Genomic DNA, 12,782 nt, shown 5'->3' with positions numbered 1-12,782 from the left:
CACAAGGCACTTCTTCATTGGTATACTGCCGGTATAGCCAACCTGCTAGAAGTTGTTTTCAGAACCTCCCGTGTTGGGCTGATGAGTCTCTGGGATTTTCCTTTGAAATCACTTGAGCTGCGGGATAATTCTCTGTAGTAAATAATATAGGAGGTTGGCACACTAACCTATTTGAAAGTCTTGGGTTTCGGTTCTTTCACAAATAGTGATGGGTTGTTTGGATTAATCCATGCTCTGTCATAGAAACCTTGCTCATCTTAATGCTCTTAAGCTTTGACAATCTATGGATTCTATAGAAATTTCTACCAACTTCCCAGAGGACTTTCATTGACTTGAAACAGAAGCTGACTATATCATTTTAAAGGCTAATGTAATGTTTGCTTTGAAGCCACTTTATTAGGTGGGTCTTTCGTTTATGGATTTTGGTTTCACGTGGTCCCCTTAAGGTGTTTTGTTCCTGCTTCTTCCCCCCACTTCCCCCCCCCCTCCTGCTTTCAACCTCTTTGCCGCTTCTCTGAATGAATATAGCATCTAACTAGCCCTGTAAGGATTTGTCCTTTGACCACATTCGCTTCGTCACTGGCCAGAAGTTTTCAGACATTAGGGGTTGACTCAACTTGTTCACTTGGAATAGCTCCATATTACTGGACCATCAGTATCTAGTTTCCTATAATTTGGGGGGCTTTGAAGGTTTTCTGTTATTAGTCATTCAATGAAATTACTTGACAATGTTGAAGGTAAAAAAAAAATGTTAAATGAGATTTGGCTTTTGCTTTTTAGAAGTTTATTTTCCAGGAAAACAGGATAAACATGATGCAAAATAAAAAAGAGTAAAGCACCCTAAGTCTGGGAAGAGTGCCCGATCAATAAGTGCTTGGGGTCATTTGAAGTTAGTCAGGGACTTCCTTTCCCTAAAGAGGGGTGTTTGAGCTGACTATCAGTGATGGGCGAGTTTTGAGTATCCCTTATGCGGGGTGGGAGGCCGGTGAATTATAGTTTTCAAAGCATTCTTTGGGCACAGAAATGAACATGCACCTCCAAGGATGGATTAGTTAGGATAAGGTTTGATTTTATGATAGAAAATCCAAATGACAGTGATTTAAGCAAGCTAGAAGTATATTTCACTGTCGCATAAAAGAAGTCTTGAGGAATCGGGCGGAGACCCACGCTCTGTTTGTCTTTTTCTACTCTGCCATTCTTCGTCCATTGCTGCTTTCCATTCTCAAGGTCTTCTCATGGTTCGAGAGGGCATCAGCCAACACATTCCTGCTTTAGGGAAGCAGGAGCGGTTTGGGTACGTGAAGGAAGGACAGAAAGGAGTTCATGCTGGTTTTGCAATTTTGGGGGGCTTTGCTAGAAACCCCACACTCTGTTCACATCACCTTGGTTAGAATCCAGTCACATGACCTGTCCTGGCTGCAAGGAAGGCTGGGAAATGTCTTTTAGCTGGGCCCGCTGCTTCCCCAAATAAAGCATTGGTTCTGTTACTGAGTAAGCACAGGATTCTCTGCCACATAGGACGAGTTGGTTAGATGAATGTTGGTGGAGCCAGAGGACACGATGGGACAGTATCATGGAGAGAGATGGGTGGTCGAGGTTATATAAATGAAAAGGGGGAGTTGGTGGGGAGCCAGGACACCGAGGGAAAATTTTTAAATTGCTCTAGTAACTTAAGTAAAGCAGAGATGCTGATCTTTTTTTGAACATTCCAGTTAACCAAGGTTTTACTTCAAGATACTCTGGTTAAATTGCTTGTAATATTTTCAAAAGCAATAGCTTGATGGAGGTGAAGATGTGGTCTGTGCCAAGTATGATAAGAAAAAAAGCAGGGGCATATATGGGTGAAGACGGAGACTAGTGTAAAGTCCTTCTTTTAATAACAACTGGGTGGCGTGCTATGTAAGATTACAGACAGTTCCAAGAACAGAATGAAGTCTTTGATTTTTCTTTCTGCTTATTTTAGTACCTTTGCTGTGAACTCAGTGGAAGACCAGTAAATATAGGCAGAGTGACTTTGCTTCTCAGGTGAAAAGGCTGTCCAATTACCCTTCCTTCTCGTCCTTTCGTCCCCACAGGGGTGTGGGGTTCCCCTCTGGGTCCTGGGAGATCGAGCTCAGTGTTCCCTTCTGTTTTTTGGAGATCTAGGATGTGCCTCATAGAAGACTGACTGCCTTACTCTAGGCACAGGACCATAAGGGATTTAACTAATGTTGTCAAACAGAAAACACTGAACGAGCTGGACATTTTTCCATACTTTGTTTTTAGAAGAAAAGGACAAATCATGTGAGCACTGACTCTGATCATTGCTAGGGTAGAGGGGAAAAAAAATAGGGAGTCTCCCAGGAGTCAGAATACGGGCATCCTGGCACAGCGTCACGCGAAGTTCTCCCAGAGTACTTCATGGAACGCCAAGTTCCTTTCCAACTCTTCCGTAGAGGCAGTCACGTAAAGTGAGAACTGATGTTCCTGGCTATGGTTCGGAGGCACCGCAGAACCCTGAATTTGCAAATAAAAATCAGCCGTTTTACTTACAAAGGCAGAGGAGTGCTTGCCTTCCATGCGGGAGATCTGGGTTTGATTCCTGGACCACGTCCTGCCACTCCCCCCACCCCCCCCAATAAAAACAACTTAAAAAGACAAAGGAGTACCTTCAGCTATTTTAGAAGCATTTGCAATGATGGTTCATTCGTGCCACAGATATTTGTGGAATGTCAGGTACAGTTTTGGGTGCCGAGGATACAGTGTTGACCTCTGTGACAGGTACCTGCTTATCCTCCTGGACCTCCATGGGGGACGGAGTGGGGCATGGTTTGAGCAGTCGATCCATACAAGAGCATGCTAAGAAGTTTAGAATGACCCATGCAGTGAAGAAAATCAAACAGGGTAATGTACCAGAGAGGGATGGGGAGGAGGGTGGAAGCTGCCTAGAGGAACTACCCAGGCTGTGTCATGAATGGCAAGAGGGAGGTGGCCATGCAAAGACCTGAGGCAGAGGAAACAGTGAGTGCAAAGGCCAAAGGGTGGCAGAGGCTCTCAGTGCCCAAGGAACAGAAGGAAGGCCAGCAGGACAAGTATTAGAGACAGGAGAGTGAGATATTTAAAGGGACAACAGGGGGAACCATCTCCGGTGATGCAGGTGAGGGGTAATGAGAGTGCTGCTGGCCTGGATTAGGGTGGGGGGTGACTGATGAAATGGTGTGGGCAGATTTGGGTTGGGAGACATGGGAGAGCAAACATTCTCTTTAGACCATGTTAAACTTGAGATGGTTTGGGGGCATCTAAATAGAGATATTAGGAAGTTCGGTACATGAATTTCAAGCTCAGTAGAGAAGTGGGCGCAGAGGTATAAATCCAGGACATGTTAGCATGTAGATGGTTGAAACTGAAGAGAATTTCTGGATTAGCCCTCAGTCAGAAAGGAAATGAAATCTACTTTAGTTCCTATAGGAAATTATATTTCTATTAGTGTTTGACTAGAGAATTCATTTTGGGGTATGTTCAATGTGGTAGATAAAATAAAAAGGCTTATATTTAGAGGGGAGAAACTCTCAGACTTATTTCAATTGTAACTTCTCTGTTGTTATTGTAGTTACTGTCTGTAACTGTAACAAATCTTTGCTCTTTGTGTTGGCGATGAAACTTCTAAATGAGCGCAGCGGCAGTCGCATCTCTGATATGACAAGAGAAATGCTCTCCAGTAAACATCCCAGTTAGCAAAGCCCCCTCACCCATGACTTCCACGAGTCCCCTGCCATCTGGTCCCTGGCTGGAGAGAGGAATTTTTCTTGTATACGTGTCTCCATAGCAACGAGTTTGCAGTTGATATGGAAAGTAAGCAGTTGCCTTAGCAACAGAGTTACTGATGTGGTGGTTCCTCCGCTTTCAGGGAATGGATAAGCTGACCAAACTAGTTGAGATGCATTGTGTACGGTGCAGTAATGATGGCTGCACATTCTGGCACTGTGAGTGTAAAAATCAGTTTTTCTTTAAAAGAGACTGCAGCCTCTCTCTCTTGCAGAAGAAAGAGCTTACAGCAGTAATAAATCAGACAAAAGTAGTTGCTGTCAGCTGGAATAGATTGTAAGAGGGATCTCCTGGTGGAATTTATTTAGTTTAGCTTAAAAGGAGAATGTTCTAGTCAGGGCACATTTGGTTGCAAGGAACAGAGAGCCACCCACATTGGTAAAAGAGTGCCTGTTCTGAGGACATAATAATCAGTCCATGGACAAGTGACAGCAAAAGGGACATCTTGGGCCCGTGGCAATTGAAGCCACTTCCTCTGTTTCTCCAGCCACAAGGTTGTGAATTGCTGTCTTGCTTTGTGGATCTGTTTCATTCTTCCCTTTGCAGCCAGGCTTGCTCTCTGCGGCTCTTGCTTTCTGCTTTCTCACACCATTGGCATACCGTGGTGCGGGGCATTGTCACCAACCCCTTGTGACGTGACTTGTACCAGGGCTCATCAGTACCAGCGCCATCATCTCTGTGTGGTGTCTTTGGCATAGCTCCAGGCCCATGTTTTTCTCTTTCTGGGTCAGGTATTTACCCCTGGTTAAATCAGGGGCTGGGTTTCCTGGGTCAGAATGGCTGCTTGGACCATTCTTTCATCTGGGCTTGGGCTTGGGGTTGGATGTGGGCTTGGGGTTGGACTTTAGTCATGTCTGCAGCAGAATTTCCTGGAAAGCCTTTGGTCTTTTGAAAACACTTTAATAATAAAAATAGAAATACCAAAGAACTTTTAAATATTTTGTGTTTTCTACTTCTCTTTGTGTCCCCCATGGGGTATCTTCCACAGGTGCTGGTGATCAACACACCCCGGAACTTTGGAACTCTTTTCTGTTTCTTTATTGTCTGGAAATGACTTTGTCTTTCATTTCATAGCCATAGATTTGGGGCTGGCAGTTCCCAAACTAGCAAAGTTTTTCTTTGGTGGCTACTTCTTCCTGCTAGCTGCCCTCACATTACCTCTAATCACAGGGTTGAGTGATTACCAAAAATTATGAACTCTACCCCCCTGTTTCCAGACAGGAATAAATGTCAGCTATCTTGACACAAGTTGCCCTTATTTTCAGGATCTGAAGATTGGGTAGTATTTCTTGCTAACTCTCATGTAGAAGCCTCTTTCACTGCATTGCTGTCATTTTCAAAATGGGAAAAAAATGTAGTTACTCTGTACAGGAGACGGAGGATACAAAGAGGTTACAAAGCACTGGTGGAAGTGACTGGACAAGATAAAAATAGGCCAGGAAAGCTACAGAGTAGCATTTGTCAATTGCCAAAGCATTGACTGATTGCCAGAATCACTCAGTTTGGGAGTCCAGAGAAGAAAATGATGCCTAAGGGTTAGCAGTGCTGGTGGGTAGAATCCTGGAGAGAGGGACAGTTTTCATTTGCTGGATCCTTAAGGATGGCTAGGACTGGAACTCGTGACATAATGGGGAGGTCATGGGGTCATCAGGGGGACAGGGCTTAGACACAGGGGTGGGAATGCACATGGGGGAATACTAAGCAGGGGCCTTACATGCACACAGGGCCTGTTTAATGCACTGTCATATCTGCGATCTTATAGCTTTCCAACAACTGTAAAATAGGTATTATGTCCTTTTTACAGGTGGGGAAATGGAGGTTCAGTGAAGTTCGCCACTTGCTGAGCATACAGCCAGATGATAAGCCACAATCAGGGACTTTTTAGCCTTTGCTTTATCCCATAGGCTGGGGCAGGTGTTCCTGTGGAATAGGGGGAGAAGTAAATTTGGAAAAGTAGGTTGAACTGGGCTCTGAGGTCTTAAGTGCCTGCCGAGTAGTCCTGAGACTTTCCTTCTAAGGGCTGTGGAGCCCTTAGATGTTTTTGACCAAACACACAATATATGCAAAGCAGAGTCAAGTGATTCTTTCTTCTGCCTTAGAGATTTTGCAGCAGTCCTGTTCTCCATTGCAGAATTCCCTGCTGCCCATAAATTTATGGAGAGAAAGGCCACAGTCATCACTGAATGATTTTCCATAGATTTAACTATCTTGGACCAGTTACATACACACACAAGAAAAGGTCTACTGCAGCCTATTTTTCATTTTAAGTGTTTTGCTCTTATTTTTATTTAGTGAATCCTGTTTTGATTGACCATTACTTTTATTTGTCGGTGCTACCAATTCCTATTAATGTCCTGACCATCTAGAAATCATGTAGTTTATAGAGGAATGAAAAGAGTGGCTCATTTCTTTGCCACTGCCCTTTTGATTTAAAATTTTTTGTGTGTTGGGGTGGATATTTCGCTCTTCCTTTCTCAAATGATGACATTGATTTCTCTTTGGCATTATAGATAAATATAGTCATAGTAACCCTTTAGTTCTGTAGGAAGCAGTCAAGTAGGTGATTGCATTCATTCCTTTGTTCATTCAGCCACGTTTATTGAGTTTTTGGACTGTGGAGGACTCTGCACTAGGGGCTGTTGGTAATACAGAGAGTTAAGACTGGGTTCTTGGGGGACACTGGGGTATCTCTGATACATGCCTCTTCTTTGGTCCTGCACGTGGTCATTTACAAAGGCCCCTTGATTCTGCCTCCTAAATGTCTTTAGTGCCACTTTCAGTCCCACGACCTGGGATTGAACTGTGCAGGAGACTCCTAATTTCCTTCCCTACCTGAAGTTCCCCGCCTCCCCTCAAGCCCGTCTTTTGCAGTGCTGCCAGTGGAGTAATTTAATACACAAACCTAATTTTGTCGCTGCCCTTCAGGGGTTGCTGATGTCTGAAGGGGCTATTTGAAAGTATGGCTTTGAGCACCTGCTTTAGATATAATCTAGAATTTTTATTTAAAATGCAGATTTCTGGACCTTAGCCCAGACTTCAGAATTTCTGAAGATGCTGCGTAGAAATCTGCAGTTTAGCAAACTCCCCAAATATTTCTTTACAGTGAAATTTGATAACAAGGCTTAGAGGTTCAAGTACAAACTCTTCAGCATGGTTTATAAGGTCTTACTTCACTTTTCATTAGGGAAAAGTTTAGTACAGTAGCAGAGTATAATGGACTACAACATACAATGTAACCACCGTGGGTATTTATCACGTATGAGGCGAAATGCAACCATTTGCATTCATAGTTCACATGTATCACCAACATAGACCCCATCATGTTTGATCCTATCTCCTTGCCCCATCCTCACCTCCCTTTGCTGGATTATTTTAAAGGAAATCCTAGATACAGCCGAATCATTGTATCTGTAAATATTTCAGATTGTATCTGTAATACATAAGTGTTTATAAAAGAAAAAAACACCACTAAACCATTATCACATCTAAGAACAAATTAACCACAATTCCTTACTGTCATCTAAAATCCAGCCAGTGTTCAGAGTTGTCCGATTGTAAAAAACAAAAAACTCTTCACAGTGGTTTATTTAAAATTAGGATCCAAAGAAGGGTCACCCAAGACATGATTGATGTCTCTCTCAAATCTTTTTTTCATCTGTACTGCTTTCCCTTTCTCCCCACCGCCCAGACAATTAAAAGGAACCCGCCTTCCCTTTCCAGCCTCTTCTATAGTCATTATTCTTTTTTTGTCTTTTGTTATATATCAAGATTTATTATGAAACTGTAGTAGTAAGACAGTGTTGTACTGGCACAGAGATAAGTAGATTGCCAGTGAAACAGTATAGAATCTAGAAAATGAACCACGTACGTATGAAAACTTCATTTGTGACCAGGTTGGCAATTCATATCAGAGAGGGAACGATTAACTTTTATAAGTGGTTGTGGGACAATGGGTTATGCATATGGAAAAAAAATTAGCTCTCTGCTTCACACCACATGCAAAATATTAATTACAGTCTACTCATTATTTTGATGTTCCCGTCCTTCAGTCATAGCCAAGGATTCCCTGTTACCCCCAAAAGTCATATGCTCTCCTGCTGCCTTGTACTTACATATCCTGTCCTTCTCCCTACTGTGCCCTTCCCCCTCTTTTCTCCTCTGGATGCCATGCTCTCAACTTTGAAGACCAGCTGACCTGCGCCTCTGAAAAACCTTTCCCCAAACCATCCTTCCCATGTTAACTGTTCCTGATTCATTTTGTCCATTATTTTATAATACTTACTTTGCAGGTGCAATTATCTGTTTAGTATGCCTGCCCAATGCCCACCCTTCACCTCTCTCCTGACCTTGAGCTTGTGGGCATGGACAGTTTCTCATCCATAGTTGCATCCCCTGAAACCAGCCTGTTTCCTGGCACCGTAGAAGGCACTCATGAAATAGCTCAGGAGAGAATGAACAGTCTTCCTACCGAAATGTAACGCTTGGAGTTAAGCGATTAGCTTTTAATTTTAAATAAAAAATTTATTGTTATTTTATTATATATTATTAGGTATTTGTTTTCTTCATTATTTATTATTTTGCTATTTATTACTACTTTGTAATAAACCCTAGGTTCAGCTTCTTTGGAATATTTGTATATTTATTGTTAATAAGGTTTGTGGGCTCTGTGTGAGTGGCTTTCTCTAGTGAGGAAGAAGGCTGCTTCCTTAACTTTTTTCATTCCACTCTGATTCTCTCAGTTTTCCCTAGATAGCCACCCCTGCCTCGTCTGCCTTCAGTGACCAAACAGCTACAAAGGCTCCCAGTGCTTCACTGCCATCACTAACATTTCATGCTAAGAATTAACAAAAGAGATTTGAAACCCAGGTCTTAGCACCCTGTGTGCTGTCTAAAGAGTTTTTCTTACAAATAGTTGGTACAGGAAGCTTTGATTCAGGGAATACAGGAGAATCTGTCCCTGCCCTGTGGCACTTACTTAATGGTTGATAATACCCAGGAGTCAGTTTGTCACTTTTCTTAAAGTGGACATGAGCACAGCAGTATTTCTTCACTGATGGGTTCTCTATAATTCTCTGATAGGATTCTCTTCCCTGGGATCCTGGAAGATGATGTAGGTTTTCAGAGAAGGAGCCTGCGGTCCCAACAGTTCAAATGACTTGCTCTAACTACGTATATCCTTGCGTTGCTTCAGCCATTCTTCAGGGACTTTAATTGGAAATGGACATGACCTTGTGCTATTTACATGGGATTTATTTTCCTTTTGTACCATTTTGAAACTGTTATGTACCCCAGGAAAGTCATGTTCTTTAATCCTGATTCAGTATTGTTAGGTGGGTTCTTTTTTAATAAGTTGTTTCCATGGAGATGTGACCTACCCAATTGTGAGTGGCCGTGGAAATGTGTCTCTACCCATTTAAGGTGGGGTCGTTTACTGGAGTTTATTAAGAGGGATTTGGAAAAGTTCCAGAGCCAGCCGGAGACCCAGAGTTTGATGATGCAGAAAGAAAATGCCCCCAGGGAAGCTATTCTGAAACAAGAAGCAAGAAGACCAGTAGATGCCAGCCACATGCCTTCCCAGCTGACAGAAGTGTTCTGGACACCATTGGCCTTTTTTGAGTCAGGGTATCTATCTCTGTGTGCCTTAGTTTGGACATTTTTATGGCCTTAGAACTATAAACTTGTAACTTAATAGATTTCCTTTTTAAAAGCCATTCTATTTCTGGTATACAGCATTCCAGCAGCACTGACTAACCAAAACGCTTCATATATCTTACTTTGTGTCACTCTGAATGAACTATATTTTTTATATGTGATTTATCATTCCAACTTCTGTAGCCTTTGAAAATGTGCTTATGTCTTTCAAAATTTGCTTAAACCTATCAAATTTAAGTTTCCTTAATTACTCAGCATGTCCTTGCATGTTTAGTCTTTGAATGAGTCTCTGGACACTATTCTGCAGTGCCTGCTGATTAGTATTATAACCACTTACAAAATCCATGCTGATCCTTCCTGGTGAACACAGGACTTTACCCGTGTATTGATGCTTATATTATGGGTAGGGAGTGCAAATTGTCCAGAAACAATGACACACATAACTGAAGACTCTTGGGGGCATTTTTTCCCTTAAGTATCGGCCATGATTGATTTTGCATTCCTTGTCTTCAGTTCTTTGACTTATCTTTTTTTTTTTTTAAAACATATTTTAAATTTTGTTTTAGACATCAGAGGGAAAAGTTACAAAAGCGCTGTATAGAGTATAGGAAGAATCCATGCTATAGAAAAGAAATACAGTGTTAGATGCTTTTGCTTAAAGGGACCCAACTCAGTTTTGAGAAACAGCCCTCCTTTTCCCCAGCTTATGTCTCTGTTTTCTTTGCCTCTCTCTTCTCATCCTCCTGTTTCTCCTTCCCTCTTTGCTTTCTTTCTTCTACTTTGTCTTCCCCTCTCCTCCTCAATCTACACTTCAGTATGCTCACAACCAAGAAATGTGTGTTTCCCCAATGGGTTTTCTGATCATAATATAAAACCCAAAATTGTTATTTTCCTCCAAGAAGCTGTTTAACCTACCTTGAAGGTTTTCCCTCTTATCCTTAGAGATCACTTTATATTGTGGGCATATTTCTCTGAAATAATAATGATATTGATAAAGATCATGATACCATTCCTGTAAGGTACAGAAAACTTTCTCACAGCTCCTTCATTCATTCATCAAGTGTTGATTTCATGCTTGTCATAACAGGCATTGTGTTAAACATCGGGGAAACAAGGATGTTGAAGGCAAGACTCCTTCCTTCAAGGAACTCTTCCAGTCTAGAAGGAGAGAGAAACATACAAAGAAATAGCAGTGATGTATGAACTATAAACAGGGTGCTTTGGGGGGATGCAAAGGAGGGAGTGACTGACATTTTTTTTTATGATTTGATGAATGAGGTATCTGTTGCACAGAGAGTGTGGAAATAGGTGTTTGGGGACCTGGCTTCTAGCACTAACCACCTCTGTGTCCTTGGATAAGTCCCTATACCTCCCTGAGCCTTAGATTCCTTGAGTCAATCAGTAAACCTTCTCTTTGACCCCACTGTGTTTGTTCCATCATTCATCTGTGAGCTGAGTTGGCCTGGATCCATAGTTCCCAAACTACTCACCACAGATGACTCCTTTATTATCTTCCCTACCTCAAGCTTCTGTTAGAGGCATGTGTTGACCACCAATCCCAGTTTCTGATCAGCATCCCGTAACCATTGTCAACATGGTGTGGTGAGAACGTTCCTGCCCAAAGCAAAGGAATGGGCAACCTTCATCACAACGTTAGGCATAAATGTATGCTATCCAGAGACATTTTGGGGAGGCATCTGAGTGAATTCCTGTCCTCAGAATACTAACTGCAGAAGACCTTTTCCACATGGGAGCAGCCAGGCCTGGTTGTGTGTCACCGCTGAGATCCCATGAGGTTGCGCAGTGGGAGTGTCGTGAGCTGTGCTGCAGCCCCATCGTGTGTCTCTCTTGGGACCCTCTTGGTCTGACGATCTGGCCTTGGGCTCACCATCCACAGCTGTGACCCCAGATCTTCTGATCCCAGGATTAGAGAACAGTAAGTCCAAGTGCCTTAGTTCCTTCCAGAGAGGAAATTTTAGGACGTGTGCACAGCTGTGCAGGCATTTAGCATGTGTGTGCCCCTGGCCAGAACTCTTGGGCTCAGCAGGTCCATATTGGGCTATTGTGTATGTGCTGCTTCTTTCTCTCTGTATATTTCTCACAATGATGTTGTCTTCTTTATTAAAAAGCATTTGATGAACTCTTAGCAAAGTCTAAGAGGGGGCTGTGAGAAGCACTTAATGCTATTCCTTATCTTTCCTTCCTTCTCTGGCCAGATTGCCCCACGGGGTCCCGCTTCCACCCTGTTGCCCTCCATAGCTGTCCCCATATATCCCTGCCTCACCCTGGACATTCCCTGCAGGTGCAATTTATTGCCAGATGGTGATTTTGTTGGTGGCAGTTGAGTTTTCAGAAATGTAACCCCGGCCGATCTGAGTCTTTCCCCAGTATAGAGCATTTGGCTTGCATACGTGGCGCCATTTGTTTGCCTTGGTGCGGGGTGGGGTGGTTTTGTGGGGACTCACCGGCCATGGCAGATGGAGGACAACACTCACCTCCGCTGGTGAGAGGCAGCCAGGAAGGTTCTTAGATAATCTCTTCAGAAATGGCAGCTTGCTCACAGGGACTCACTGTTGGATTCCTCCTGATATCCTACGCGAATTGCCTGTCCACACAAGGAAGAGAGGTCGCCATAAGCTTCCACCTACAACATGTGACTTCAAGAGAAAAACCCAACGAAAGGGCCTTAGGAGTGGTCCTGTCGGACCAGGGCTTGTTACAGAGGAGACATCAAGGCCTGCACAGATTCTTGATGTTCCACTGCAGGGGTTGGCCATACATGGAGAACCAGAACTCACGTCTCCTGGGCTGAGAACTTTTCCCCACTCCTAACACTGATTTTATTCACATACAAGAAAAAGAGAGCAAGTTAGGAGCACATGATCAGTTTTCCTTTCTGACTTTTGATGGTGAATGAGGAGACCACAGATCTCGATGGCAGAGAGAGTAGAATTACGTGATTCCTGTCTCATTTGCTGCACAGATATCCAGTGGAGAGCCCTTTGGCATGAAGCAGTGGGGCTCATGCTTTCCATCTTTGGCATGCACTTGAAGTTTTCTTTCTTTATTGGAAATGATTTGGAGTAAGTACCAGTGCATACCTTTTCTTGTTTCCTTCTCTTTCTCGCTTTTCCCATTATGAAAGCATTTCACAAAAGGCTCTCATTTCTTAGGTAAAGCTGGCTTGGGGTGACAGGCAGGGGGAAAGTTTATTTACAAAAGGAACCATCCTACTTTGAACTCATCTCACCCTCTCAAAACATAGCTTTTTCAGAAAGCACCCCCTCCCTACAGAGTCTTCTCTTTAACTCTCTTGGCTGGTCAGC

General features: G+C 43.0%; 1 protein-coding gene and 1 long non-coding RNA gene across 11 annotated transcripts in view; one reads left to right on the top strand and one right to left on the bottom strand.

The window, feature by feature from the left end:
- Positions 1-12,782, top strand: part of FOXN3 (forkhead box N3) — a 413,410-nt gene that overhangs the window by 189,619 nt on the left and 211,009 nt on the right. The gene's annotated exons all lie outside the window — the stretch shown is intronic.
- The window catches only part of LOC143652099 (uncharacterized), a 38,063-nt gene continuing 33,201 nt past the window's right edge, over positions 7,921-12,782 (bottom strand). For both annotated transcript variants that reach the window (XR_013160416.1, XR_013160417.1), the window contains exons 2-3: positions 11,952-12,061; positions 7,921-10,614 (exon numbers count right to left, since the gene is read on the bottom strand). This is a non-coding gene — a long non-coding RNA (uncharacterized LOC143652099). The remainder of the gene's footprint in view (positions 10,615-11,951; positions 12,062-12,782) is intronic.

This window comes from Tamandua tetradactyla, chromosome 12, assembly GCF_023851605.1.
Source record: "Tamandua tetradactyla isolate mTamTet1 chromosome 12, mTamTet1.pri, whole genome shotgun sequence".
Lineage (NCBI taxonomy): Eukaryota > Metazoa > Chordata > Mammalia > Pilosa > Myrmecophagidae > Tamandua > Tamandua tetradactyla.
Note: the sequence above shows the minus strand (reverse complement) of the source record. Positions and strands in the feature narration are given on the sequence as shown.